General features: G+C 34.5%; 1 pseudogene; it reads left to right on the top strand.

Annotated features, from left to right (window-relative positions):
• The first annotated feature begins 268 nt into the window (after nt 1-268).
• LOC109434562 (rab-3A-interacting protein) lies at nt 269-10,549 on the top strand (annotated as a pseudogene).
• Nucleotides 10,550-15,008: the final 4,459 nt, after the last annotated feature.

A 15,008-nucleotide genomic window follows, 5' to 3' on the forward strand; every position in this document is an offset into this window, starting at 1 on the left:
AGAAATAGAATACATAAGGAGGTCAAAATGAATTTTTAGAATTAAAAAAATAACTAAAATTTAAAAACCCAATGAATGGGTTCAACAGCAGATGGAGAGGGCAGAGAAAAGAATCAATGAACTGAAAGACAGAACAACAGAAAGTAATCAATCTGAACAACAGAGAGAAAATAGACTGAAAAAATAAATTAACAAGGACTTATGGGAATTTAACAAAAAGAGCTAACATCCTTATCATAGGAATCCTGGAGGGAAGGATAAAGACGGTATGGCTGAAAAAGTATTCAAAGAAATAATGGCTGAAAATTTTTCAAATTTGGTAAGAGAACATAAGCTTGCAAATTCAAGAAGTTGAGCAGAATCCAAGTAAAATAAGCCCAAAGAAATCCATACCTAAGCACATCATAGTCAAACTCTGAAAACTAAAGACAATGAAGAAATCTTGGAAGGAGAGAGAAATAACACCTTGCCTATAGGGAGAAAATAATTCACTGTAGCACCATATTTCTCAGCAGAAAACATGGATGCCAGAAGGAAGTGGTACAACATTTTTTAAGTGCTGAAATGGAAGGACTTCAAACCCATGGTTCCTTATGCAGCAAAAATATTCTTTAGGAATGAAGGGGAAAAACATTCTCAGATGAAGAAAAACTAAGAGAATTTATCAACAGAAGAATGATCCTAAAACTGGGTAAATGAAGTTCTCCGAACAGAAAGGAACTGATAAAACAAGAAATCTTGAAACATCAAAAAGAAAGAACAATAGAAAAATAAAAATTATGTATAAATATAATAGACTTTTTGCATCCACTTGAATTTTCTAAATTATGTTTAATAGTTGAAGCAAAAATTATAACACTGATGTATTATAAGCATGTTCAAATGTATTAGAAAATATGTAAGGTATATGGGTGAGGGTAATGGGACACAAAGAGAGGTAAGATTTCTATAGTTTACATGAACACCAACAGACATCAGTGGATTGTGATGTTATGCATAAAGAATGTAATAGATTGAGCAACTACTAAAAAATGCTATTCAAGGAGATACACTGAGAGAGAAAAAATCTATAGATAAATCAAAATAGATTTCTAAAATATGTACAAGTAACCTACATAAACAGGAAAAGAAAATGGAGAAATGAGGAATGAACAGAAAACAAAAACAAAATGACAGACATGTATCTTAAACTATCAATAATTACATTAACTGTAACTAGTCTAAATATACAAATCAAAAGACATATTGGCATACCCAACTATATGCTGTCTACAAAAAATGTCAAATATAACAATATAAGTAGGTGGGAGTTAGAAAGATATACCATGCAAACATAAACCAAAAGAAAGCAGGAGCAGCTATATAAATAATAGATAAACTGGATTTCAGAGCAAAAAAAATTACTAAGTATAGAGAACAATATTATATAATTATAAAAGGGTAGATCCATCAAGAAGACATAGAAATCAATCCTAATTTTGTATGCACCCAACAACAGAGCCTCAAAATACATGAAGTAAAAAATGATAGAATTGAAAGGATAAATAGACAAATCCACAATTATTCTTGGGGAAGTCAACACTCCCCACTCAGCAAATAATAGAATTACTAGCTGCAAACTTGGCAAGGATATAGAACTAAACACATCATCAATCAACAGGCTTTAATCAATATGAATAGAAAAATCCACCGAAAAACAGCAGAATACACATTCTTTTCAAGTGTCCACAGAACATATACCAAGATAAACTATATGCTGGGTCATAAAACCAACCTCAATAAGATTTAAATAGTTAAAATCATACAGAATGTGTTCACTGAAAACAATGGAATCAAACTGGAAATCAATAACTATTTTTTACATATTTCTGTCTTTTTATTTAAATTTGTTTCTTAAAAGCAGCATACACTTTGGTCTTGCATTTAATTCCAATAATGCAATATCTTTCTATTGAGGTTTTTAGGCCACTTACATTTAATAAGAGTATTAAAATAGTTGGGTTTAAATCAACCATGTTTCCATTTTCCCCATCTGTTCTTTGTTCCCATTTTTTTCCTACTTTCATTTGCTTTAGGTGTTTTTATTATTCCACTATATCTTCTTTTATGACTTGTTATCTATAAGCCTTTGTTGTCTTACTTTAAAGTGTCTTTTGGTTTACAATGTCTTTTGTAACTTTTCACAGACTACCATGAAATGATATTATGTCATTTCACATATAGTATAAGGAATTTACAACAGTCTACTTCCATATTTCCTCTCTTGACGTTACAGGTATTGTCATACATTCTATTATCATATTTTTATATAGGTTATAAACCTCACAATACATTGTTATTTTTTTGCTTGAAATAGTTAATTATTTTTTACAGAGATATGTGTAATAAAAGAATTCTTATATTTACCCATGTAGTTATCATCTCCTGTGGCTTCATTCCCTTGTATAAATCCAAATTTCTATCGGGTATCACATTCCTCCTGTTTAAAGAAATTCCTTTAATATTTTTTATAATGTATGTCTGAATTCTTTTTGGTTTGAGTATCTGAAATAATCTTTATTTTGCTTTTGTTTTTGAAAAATACTTCCACTGGATAAAGACTTATAGGCTGACATATTTGGTTTTTCTTTCAGTACATTTAAGATATTGTTCCATTGTCTTCTTGTTTGTATTGTTTCCAATGTGAAACATGCTATCAATCAAATATGATGTCAACAGAGGTTATGAAGCTAGTATTACCCTAATTCCTAAGACAGTACATAAAGTGAAAACTACAGGCCAATATTCCTCTTTAACATAGCCACACAAAAAAACTTAAACAAAATATTAGCAAATAGACCTCAGAGATACATAAAAAGTATTATATACCATGACCATATGGTATGTTTATTCTAAGGAGGCAAGGCTGGTTCAACATTAGAAATCAATCAGTATAATCTACCATATTAAAAGGCTAAAAAGAAAAATTGCATGATCGTATCAATTGATGCAGAAAAATCATTTCATAATATTCTTTACTCCCTCAAACTAAAACTCTCAGAAAACTAGGCATAAAGGAAAACTTTCTCTACTTGATAAAGAACATCTACAAAAAGCCTTCTGCTAACATCATATTTAATTGTGAATGATTGAAAGTTTTTCTCTAAGATCACAACAAGGCAGGAATGTCTGCTCACACCATTTTGATTCAGGATAGTGCTAAAGCTTAAAGAATACAAAAAGATATACCATGCAAATATTAATTGAAAGAAAGCTGAAATGTCTATATCTTTATCAGAAAAAGTAGATTTCCAAATAAAGAATATGAATAGGGACAAAGAAGGGGCATTTCATCATAATATAGAAGTCAATTCATCAAGCAGACATAACAATACTAAACCTTTATCTAGCCAATAAGAACTTCAAAATATGTGAAATAAACACTGATAGTAATGAGTTAGCATTTCAGCTTGCCCATCTACTCACTTAGAGTTCTTGGGCAGGGAAGTTAATTAACCTCTCAAAATCTCAGTGCTCACATGTGTTAAATGGAGCTAATAATAGTACCTACCTCATACCTAGAGGATTCAATTAGAGTACAAGTAACAACAACAACAGCAATAACTAACAGTTACTAATCAGCTATTATGTGAAAATTGCTATTTTAAATCATGTGTGTGTGAGACAGAGAGAGAGAGAGAGAGAGAGAGAGAGAGAGAGAGAGAGAGAGAGAGAAGCAAGAACTCATGGACGTGACCCATTAACATGCCTGAGAGACTGAGATATCTTGGCAATAAGCTAGATAACGTGCTTTGTAGAGAGCCTGTTCCCTTTTAATCTTAAGACAGTAGTAATGCAATAAATAACTGTGTTTATTGGTTATTTGTTGTTGTGCTGGGTTTTTTGTTTTGTTTTGCTTTTTGGTTAGAATCAACAAAATACAAGAGAGCATCTTTGTTTATGGCTTTTGGTTTTGAATCCTTCTAGTTTACTTGTTTTCTAAAAATATTCAAATTCTTCTGTCTGACTACAGAATTTTATCTAGGAACAGACAAACTGAAAATGAAAATAAATACCAAAAAAGAAAATATTTAATCCTCTCATCTGGCTAATTTGAAGTGGTAATTCATCCAGTTCTACTCAGTCACCTCCTTATCTATGGTTTCATTTTCTGTGGTGTCAGTTACTTGTGGTCTGAAAATATTAAATTGAAGTTTCCAGAAATAAACCATTTATGTTTTAAACTGCATACCATTCTGAGTAGCATAATGAAATCTTGCACCATCCCACTCTGTCTCACGTAAATGTGAATCACTCCCCTGTCCAGCATATCCATACTGTATATGCTGCCCACTACCTGCTACTTAGTAGCAGGTTCGGTTATCAGATCTGCTGTCTCAGTATCTCAGTGCTTGTGCTCAAGTAACCCTTACTTTACTTAATAATGGCCCCAAAGAGCAAAAGTAGTGATGCTGGCAATTCAGATATGTCAAAGAGAAGTGGTAAAGTGCTTCCTTTAAGTGAAAAAGTGGTAGTTCTTGATTTAAAGAAAGAAAAAAAATCTTATGCTGAGGTTGGTAAGATCCACAGCAAGAACAAGTCTTTAACAGGTGAAATTGTGAAGATGGAAAAAGAAATTTACGCTGATTTACTGAGAGAGACCACATCCACATAACTTTTATTCTTTTATTATAGTATATTGTTATAATTGTTCTAATTTATTATTAGTTATTGTTATTTACTCTCTTCCTGTGGTTAATTTATAAATTAAACTTTATCATATGTTTAATTATATATTTAATATACAGGTTTCAGTACTACCCACAGTTTCAGGCATCTACCGGGAGTCTTGGAACATACCCACACAGATAAGGGGGGACTACTGTAATAGGCCAAGCCTCTGAAACCCAGCAGCTCATCATGTACAATAAAGAGAGCTCAGTCAAAATCCTTTTGTGGCCTCCCTGAACTCATGAACTCTAATCACTTTTCTGACCCTGGTCTTTTTTGTGCAGTTCAACTGCTAACAAAAGTGACAGCTCTCAAAAAGCTGTTCAAACAATAACCAGAATGTGGAGCTTATGAGACAGGGTCCTAGGTTCAATCAGTTGGTATGGACAAATTGGCTTCATACAGTGAAAAATACAATTACATAACTACTATCAGCACTCCTATCTCAAAACAGCACTCTTCCAAAAGCATGTCCTTAATTGGAGCAGCAACCTAGTAAGAAAATACGGGTATCAGTGAACATAACCCAACACAACTATGAGAAGGAGCAATTGCAGCACAAGATCCATAATTTACCTCATGGGCTTTGGATTAATTTTCCTATCTGAGGGACGTAACCTAGTATATTGAACAGCTACATAAAGCTATAGGGATTACTTTGAGTGTAGAACTTAAAACACTTGTGAAAGAACTGGAGGGGAACAATTTTGCAGAGGAAAATTAAGTTAGTTTTAATAATCAAGCCATAAACAGTTTACTGTATAGCCATCTGTGTCTAAGTGCTAGTCATTAACTTGCAAGCTGACACTGAGTTATAGACTGTATAGATGAGGAAGCTGAAGCTCAAAGTGCTTAAGAGGTTTGGCTGACATCACACAGTTTAAAGACAGCAAAGCCAGGGTCTGAACCAGTTTTGCATAAAGTCAAAATCACTGCTCTTAACCACATTACCATACAGTTTTCCTAATAGAGCAGTACAAACAAAGGACTTAAATCTTTTCATGCAAATGGGAGCTTGTTTTCTGTGTGTGATTGCTTCTGACCAGAGAATTAAATAGTCGACCTCCGTAAGACTGATAGAAACAGAGTGATTATTACTTTCCCAAAACTGTCCATTGAACTTTAGCAGGTATTTATGTTTTTCTCAAACGGGAGAATGCCTGGAAGCACTGCCATGAATCTAAATGCATATGCTTTTAGCAGGATTCTCAGGGGCAAGTTCACAAGCGCCTGAAATAATGACCAAAGCAATTTTTTAAATGTGTTCAAATAACAGTTGTGAGCACAGTCAGATTGTTCCGCCTAAGATGCAAAAAAAAAAAAGAGGTAATAACCTGTAAAGCGCATAAAGTGTATATTGTTTACTCATCATTAACTCTGAACACCTATATGCTAATGGATAGAATAAGACATGCACTCGGCAATAAGGTGACATAAACAGCCAGAGTAAGTCAGAGAGACACAAAAACCTCCCCAGCTGAGTAAATGACATCCCAATAACCTTGAAGAATCCCTGTGACTAGCCACAGACTTCAATCACCTGCGGAAGAAGTAAATTATGGGGGAAAATCCAATAGGCACCAGACACTGCTTTACAGACATGACCTTGTCCTTATACATCTCTACCAAGGTGACAGCAAACCACGTGTTAGGCAAAGAAATAAAGAAGCAAGAAAGAATATCAATGACAAAACCCAATGAAAAGTCAAAGTCTCAATCCTCTGAATCCCAAGAATCATTTTTCATTGTTGCTACTCCTCCAAGTTTCTATATGGGGATCCTTAAAGTGTTCTTTTTTTTGTTTTTAATCTTAATAAAAGCATTTCTGGAAAAGTTTGAAATCACTGAAATAGAGTCTTGCTTTTACAATCTATTCTTGTTTCCTTCTCCACATTCTCAGGGAAGCCCAAAAGTTAATTAATGTTTATTAGTTACTGCATTGTGCCAGGCAACTTACATACATTATATAGAGAAACATATGTTCACAATAAATCTTTCAGTTCTTTTTTGTTCATAATCCATCCTTTCTACCTGGAAACTGAAATCATCAGTGGAGCCATTGCAAAAATGTAAGCAGAATAAGAGGGCAGTACAAGCCACTCCTGAGAGCAACACCAGCCAATAGCTAGCAAGAAAATGAGGGTCTTGGTCATTTTATAACCACAGGAACTGAATTCTGTTAATAGCCTAAATGAGCTAGGGAGAGCCCTCCCAAGCTGCAAATGAGACCACAGCACTGGCCAACACCTTGACGTCAGCTCCTGAGCAGAGAACCCAGTTATGTCCTGCTGGGATTTCTGATCTACAGAAACTATGAGACAACTTGGTGGTGTTTTTAAGTTTGTGGTAATTTGTCACACAGCAATAAACAATGACTACAAGGTCACTTCTTAAATTCCTTTGGGCTTTCACTTTCATGACAGGCAACACAATACCCTGTTTCCCCAAAACTAAGACCTAGCTGGACAATCAGCTCTAATGCGTCTTTTGGAGCAAAAATTAATATAAGACCGAATATTATATTATATTATAGTATATTATATGCTATATTATATTATAAAGACCCTGTCTTATAGTAAAATAAGACTGGGTCTTATATTAATTTTTGTTCCAAAAGATGCATTAGAGCTGATTGTATGGCTAGGTCTTATTTTCAGAGAAACACAGTATACAGAAGGTGCCAAAAAAATGTATACACATTTTAAGAAAGGAAAAAACTATTAAAATTGTAATACTCAACATATACCAATAACAAAAGATGAATACAACTCATGTACATGCATTTTTTTGGCACCCCCCCAGTATAAAAGTGCACATAGTGTATGTGTATATTAGCAACAATGATTTCAGTATTACAAAGAGTTTCCTTGGAGTATTTTTAGTTTCCAACAGTGGCAAATATGATAATTTTGAGATTGGAAATGTGTACTTCCTGCAATGTGCCCTTCACAGCTGAGGTTTAGGAATACTATTTGGCAAAATAATCCCAGTCTTTATTTCACTTGCTGAGCTAACGAGAAAAAAAATGTTAGTTGTTTACATTAGTTTTTTTTTGTCACAAAGAGTAATCTGCATTTCTTAAAATCTATTAAGTCCTTTCAAAGCTAGACCTGCTTAGCTCTGAATCAGTAGATGCCTCCTGAATCTTTAATACCCAAAAGAGTTGGAGGAAATGAAGAAAATGTTTCAAAAAGATGTCCTTTCCTGCTGAAGTAATGCACAGAAATTCTAGAATATTTACCAAAAAGAATACATTTTGGAAGAAATCATTTATATCTCGATGGGTATGAGGCCAATGAGTTTGAGGTGATTTCAGGAAAAGTAATGATTCAAACTTCTACTCTGGATATGAAAATGCAGAGAGAACATTACTCCACCCTCTGGGTAACAGCGCTGAAGATGATTTATATTATCTTTGTATTCTTCTGGAAAGTTTTTGTAGGATTTAGTTTAAATGTTTCCTGGATCCCATTATATACAATATTTTGTTATTCAGAGAAAGGAAGGAAGCTTCTCTATTAATGTATCTTAGGCAGTTACTTCAGTGGTACCTCTGAAAATTGAACTGACTACTTCATGCTGCAGTTCAGAAATCCAGAATATCTGCTGGACTCTCCCAGGATCCTACCTTTGTCTTCCCATTGTTCTAGATGAAAGTTGTTCCTCCACTACCAAGAATTCCACCTAGCCGAGAAAGTTGTGGGTCGTTCACAACTGAGTGGTTTTGCCCAATAATACAAAATTCTCTATTTCTTAAGAGACAACTACTTAGGGCAGAAAGAAAACTTTTAATGCAATATCTGCCTTGCTCTATGGTTAATAAAAGTCCGTATATCTAGAAAATTCTTTAAACTACAATTATCTGTCAAGTCAGAGCATCTCAGTGTCTCCGGCTCACCAAATATAGATACTAAAGAAATTAGTAAATCCAGCCACTACTGCCTTTTCCCACAAAACAGACTTGGGAGTGAGGGGAAAATGTACAACACAGAGCTATGAACTTCTAAAATTACCTCGGTTTAATCCATTGAGTCCCTGTAATATTCTGAAAGTCTTGGTGATGCCAGATGGCTGTCCTGATTAATAAGATGATGCAGAAATCCAATGTGTCAAATTCAGGGCTATTTAACATTATTTAAATTGGCTACTTAAAGCATTCTACACTTTTCCAAGTGGGATTTGCTTTGGAGAAACTGTGAGGGTCAGGACTCAAAAACAGATCACATGCATTTCATTAAAATTGAGTTATTGATTCATTTGTGTATCCTTGGGCAAATAATTTCAGTAGCTGAAAAAAAAATAGCGTTCAACACTAAAGATTAAATCCCTAGTAAAAAAAAAAGAGCAACGTAAATTTAAAATTATAAAAATTGTCATTTATTATTATTACTTTTGTGTCTAGTTTTCTCTAAACTCCTATTACTAATATTAGTCATCATTTTCAATTGTTTATATTAGTCAAGGTGCAAGGAGCACATACCCAGTGCTATGTACCACTCAGAGATTGTTCCTTGCTTTTCTAGTCCATCGATGATACTCTCTTGACTCTGAGGCAGAGAAGACCCAGTGGAATGATGTCCTAGAAATTGAAATAGGAACTCAGGGACCAGCTTTAATAGCACTGCTTCCAGAAAGTCTGATAAAGGTAGGAGAGGACTCATTATTGCAGGTGCCAAGTGTTGGCCATACCCTTCGGCTTTATGCTCTGCCCCTATTCAGTCTAATGCCTTAGATGTCTCTAACCTTCCTACACAACCTGTGTATTCTTTTCCCAGATGTTTAAATTGCACGGAAATATCTAGTATCAGCATCTGTGTTACAGATCCAACACCTTGATCTACCTCTGCAGTAACAGCTGGATTAACTAAATTAACTATGACAACTGTAGCTCAGAGAGGGAGTTTTTGAAGGGTGCTACTATAATAGAGGCTTGTGATGTCAGTGATAAATTTTGGGGTTGAGTACCGATAGTCTGTCCCATTTATGAAGCCCATCTGTTTTGGAAGTCAGAGAAAGGGGCTATGAAAGATTAAAAGAACTTGCAATAGCTCAGAGGGAACTGAAGTTAAAAGATGAAGACTGTGACTATCTAAAGCACGAGATCAAACTGGACAGGAATTGGAGGAACTCATAGCCAGTCTATTTGAGGAAGCTCATAATATGGTGATGTAGCAAATGTCAAGCAGGCAACAGCACGAAAACAGACTTTCCAGTTCTCCAACATCACCTACACAAGAGCCTCTGCTAGGTGGAAAGACTTCTTTTTACAAGGGGCATACAAAAATTTAAAGTACAAGTGTTGCTATGAGTGGCAGTCATCAGGACCTCAATGTGATACAGCCAAGTGTAAAAGACTGCAAAAAGGCTGACTTATCTCTGTATGATCAATTCAGATCTTGAAAGGATGGGCCCACAATGGACAGAACCTGTCCTTTCTTAGACAAAAATCAGGAAGATTTTCTCCATGTTTAACATGCTCAGAAAGTGAGTTATTCTGGAGGATGTGGAAAACTCTAAGCATTGAGTCAGTAGAATTACAATTTATTTGATTTGTGAAAGCTTCAGCAGTCGAATACAGAGGACCAAAAAAATGTGCTCTCACTGGCCAGAGTGAGTTCAGTCAACACAGAATTAATACGGAGACTCAAGCAATTATTACACTTCTCCTTTTTGTAGATACAGGATCACTTCTGTACATAACTGTTTTTGCATACATTTGATATATACACATCCTCCTGTTGTGAAACAGCAAGATGTTAATCGAATGTTTTGGGAAGTTATGCAGTTGAGAAAAGAGATGTCATTTGCAAAGCTGGGAAATTTCAAAGAGAAACTCTGATGCTCTGCCTGGGACCGTGCATAAACCCCCCTGAATACCTGGGAAACGGCTGAATATTTTTATGGTTACTTGATATTTATTTCCAGGGAGTGGATGCAAGACTCTTCCCCTCTTTTGCAAATTACACAAAGTACTGTGATTTCTTAAACTGACATGTGCTGTGTTTGCTTATTCATTAGTCAAACACACTATAAAGAATTACAGGTGTACCAGTGATTGTAATGTATAGTTGCCAAAAAAAGCTAACTAAATGGTAGATTGAAAAAATATGCATAAATAATATTGAATTATATTTGCTGGTATGTTTCAGGGATATGTATTAGCATACATTAATTTTATTCAAGTCACTGAATAAATAGTGATTTTTACAATTTACACTTTAGATTTTTATTACCCTCATCACTTAATTGTCCCTTAATTCTATACTTATTGATTTTATTTGAAAAAAATATCAGGTTTTTACCTAAAACTAATATAAAATATTGAATATCAACTGTTCACTGAAAAAAATAATTTAAAAAATAGATCAGAGGGCCGGCCCGGGTGGCTTAGGCAGTTAGAGCTCTGTGCTCCTAACTCCGAAGGTTGACAGTTCAATTCCCACATGGGCCAGCGGGCTCTCAGCCACAAGGTTGCCAGTTCAATTCCTTGAGTCCCACAAGGGATGGTGGGCTCCGCCCCCTGCAACTAAGATTGAACATGGCACCTGGAGCTGAGTTGCCTCCCAGATGGCTCAGTTGGTTGGAGCACATCCTCTCAACCACAAGGTTGACGGTTTCGACTCCCGCAAGGGATGGTGGGCTGTGCCCCCTGCAACTAACAACGGCAACTGGACCTGGAGCTGAGCTGCGTCCTCCACAGCTGGGATTGGGGGACTGCAACTTGAGGCTGAATGGCACCCTCCGCAACTAGGATTGAAGGGACAACAACTTGACTTGGAAGAAAGGCCTGGAAGTACACACTGTTCCCCCAATAAAGTCCTGTTCCCCTTTCCCAATTAAAAAAAAAAAATCTTTAAAAAAAAATAGATCAGGTTTTTGACACACATTCATAACAAAATGCTGCCTATATTTTCCAAGTGTTGTCTATTTTTAAAATAAGCCATATCTACTCTTACTAGCAAGACAAAAAAATAACACTTGTTACTATTTATAGAGAAAATGTGGAGAAAAAAGGAAACCTCATACACTGTTGATGGTAAAGTAAATTGGTATAGCCACTATGGGAAACAGTATGGAGGTTCCTCAAAAAATTAAGAATAGAGCTACCAAGTGACCCAGCAATCCCTGTTCTGGGTATCTACCTGAAATTTTTGAAAATATTTATTCATAAAGATATATGTACCCCTATGTTCATTGCAGCATTATTTGTGATGGCCAAGACATGGAAACAATCCAACTGTCCTTGGATGGACAGACAATTGGATAAAGAAGCTGTGGTACATATATACAATGGAATACTACTCTGCCATAAGATGAAGTACTGCCATTTGTGACAGCATGGATGAATCTTGAGAGTATCATGCTGAGCAAAAATAAGTCAGATGGAAAAGGACAAGAATCATATGATTTCACTGACATGTGGGATATAAAACAAAACAACAAATGAACAAAGAAAAAAATTAAAAGCTCATTAACACACAACAGTATAGTGGTTATCAGAGAGAAAGGGGGTAGATGGTTAAAGAGGTTAAAGGGGGTCAAATATATGGTGATGTAAGGAGACTAAACTTTGAGTAATGAGCACAGAATACAATATACAGATGATGTATTAATTAATATTGTACACTTGAAACATATAGTCTTATTAACCAGTTTCACCCCAATAAACTTAATTTAAAAATAAAATAAGTCATATCTAAATATTCAGCTGAAACTGGTTTAAGTATACTATTTCAAAGAAAAGCAAGTATTTTCAACATAGTTTTGGGATAGTATCCTAAAAGATATGTTGAATTTGTGATTCAAAATAACATCTATTCTATGTAAGGAAAAAAAAAAAAACAATTTCCCTTTCAAGTACAATATTTATAAATGTTTATAAATTATAGACTAAATGTTGAAAAATGCAACATTAGCATTTTGATGTATATATTCAAACCCATCATAAAAACCGCTTTTTAAAATTAAGTTATAAATTCAAATACACCATGTTTCAAAGGATATAGTAATCAACTTATAAATATTAAGCTACATGTCAATATGTGTTTAAAGCATGCAGAGAAATAAATGTATCTAGGACTTTAAAATTATCATTCTATGTATCATGCTATTTTTAAAATGTCTAGATAGTAGGGTTATACTATTATGTACATCTTTATAAAAAGAAAATTTAGATCTTAAGTTAATGATTTAAAGACATGCATAGATTCTCCAATAGTGTTGAAAATATAATACGAAAGGCCAACAGGTACATGAAAAGATGCTCAACATCACTAATCATTAGGGAAATGCAAATAAAAACCACAATGAGATATCTCCTCACCTCTGTTAGAATGGCCATCATCAAAGAGATAAGAGATAACAAATGCTGGTCTGGATGTAGAGAAAAAAGAACCCTTGTATACTGTTGGGGGGATTATAAATTGCTACAGCCACCATGGAAAACAGTATGGAGGATCTGCAAAAAATTAAAAATAGAACACCATATGATCTAGCACTTCTATTTCCGGGAATATATCCAAAGGAAATAAAAATACTAACTCAAAAAGATATCTGCCCCTCCGTGTTCACTGAAACACGATTTACAATATGGAAACAACCTAAGTGTCCATCAACGGATGAATGGATAAAGAAGTTGTGAGGAATACTTTCCTATATATGCAATATATGATACAGCAGTGTTAGTTATAGTCATCATGTTGTACATGACATTCCTAGGACTTATTTATCTTATAACTTGAAGTTGGCATCCTTTGACCATCATCCTCCAATTCACACTCCCCCCCCCCCGCCTCCCGTCTTCTGTCTCTGATAACCAAAAGTTTCTTTTCCTCCAAGATTTTTTTTTTAGAATTCCACATGTGAGGTATTTCCACATACAGTATTTCTCTTTCTCTATCTGACATCTCACTTAGCATAATGCCTTCAAGTTCCATCCATGTTGGAATATATAGATATAGAGATATAGAGATAGAGATAGAGATAGAGATATATAGATATATATATAGATATAGATATATTTCAGTCATAAAAAATGAGGATACCGTACTATTTACAATAACATGGATGGAACTTGAAGGCATTATACTAAATGAGATGTCAGAAAAAGAAAGAGAAATACAGTGTGACCTCACATGTGGAATCTTAAGAAAAAAACTCAGAGAAAAAGAGGCCAGACTTGTGGTTATCAGAGACAGAGGATGGGGGGAGAGGGAATTGGAGAGTGATGGTCAAAGGATACCAACTTCAAGTTGTAAGATACGTAAGTACTAGGAATGTAATGTACAACATGATGACTGTAACTAACACTGCTATATCATGTATAGCATATATAGGAAAGTTGTTAGGAGAGTAAATCCTAAAAGTTTTCATCACAAAGAGAAATTTTTTCATCCTTTCTTTTCTTCTTATTTTACCTACATGAGAAGATGGATGTTAGCTGAACCTATAGTGGTAATCATTTCACAATATACGTAAATTAAATCATTGTGCTGGACACCTTAAACTTACATACTAATGTATGTCATTATTTTTCAATAAACCTGTAAAAAAGCATTCCTAAATGATATATAACCATATAATTTTCTTTAGAATGTAAAAATTATTCTAGTCACTCACTGATAGTTTAAAGGAGAAAATATAAAAGAAGTGGTTGGTAAAACTCAATACATAGTATTAAAGAAAATTGTTAGCCAACTATGAATAGAAAGAAACTTCTTTAAAGTATCCTTAAAGGTCATTCTTTTTTTTCTTTTAGTTTGTTTCTGTTTTGTTTGTTTGTTTTATTTTTTAAGATTCCACATTTAAGTGAAATCATACTGTATTTGTCTCTCTCTGTCTAATTTCACTTAGCATAATGCCCTCTGGGCCCATCTATGTTGCCACAAATGGCAAGATTTCATTCTTTTTTTAAGGCAGAGTAGACCACTGTTAATGAAAAATCAGAACAATTCTTGTATTAGTCAAAACAAAGAGAAATACCCAGTCTCATTAGTACTTGCGTCATTATACTGGAAAGCCTAGCCTGTGTATTTACACACACACACACACACACACACACACACACACACACACACACAGAGTGAGGTATAAATATTAGAAATAGACTGAACTCTATTTGCGGATGATTTCACAAAATCAAATACTTAAAACATTCTGGAATAACTACTAAGAGACTGCACAACCATAGGCTTTGCTACCTTAAATACTACATGCCTGAGACATACTTTTTTTCGCTTTTCGAATATTTATTGAGTGGCTGCTATGTGTCCAATACTGTGCTAGATCTTGGAGATTCA

Source organism: Rhinolophus sinicus, linkage group LG01 (assembly GCF_036562045.2).
Source record: "Rhinolophus sinicus isolate RSC01 linkage group LG01, ASM3656204v1, whole genome shotgun sequence".
NCBI classification, from domain to species: Eukaryota; Metazoa; Chordata; class Mammalia; order Chiroptera; family Rhinolophidae; genus Rhinolophus; species Rhinolophus sinicus.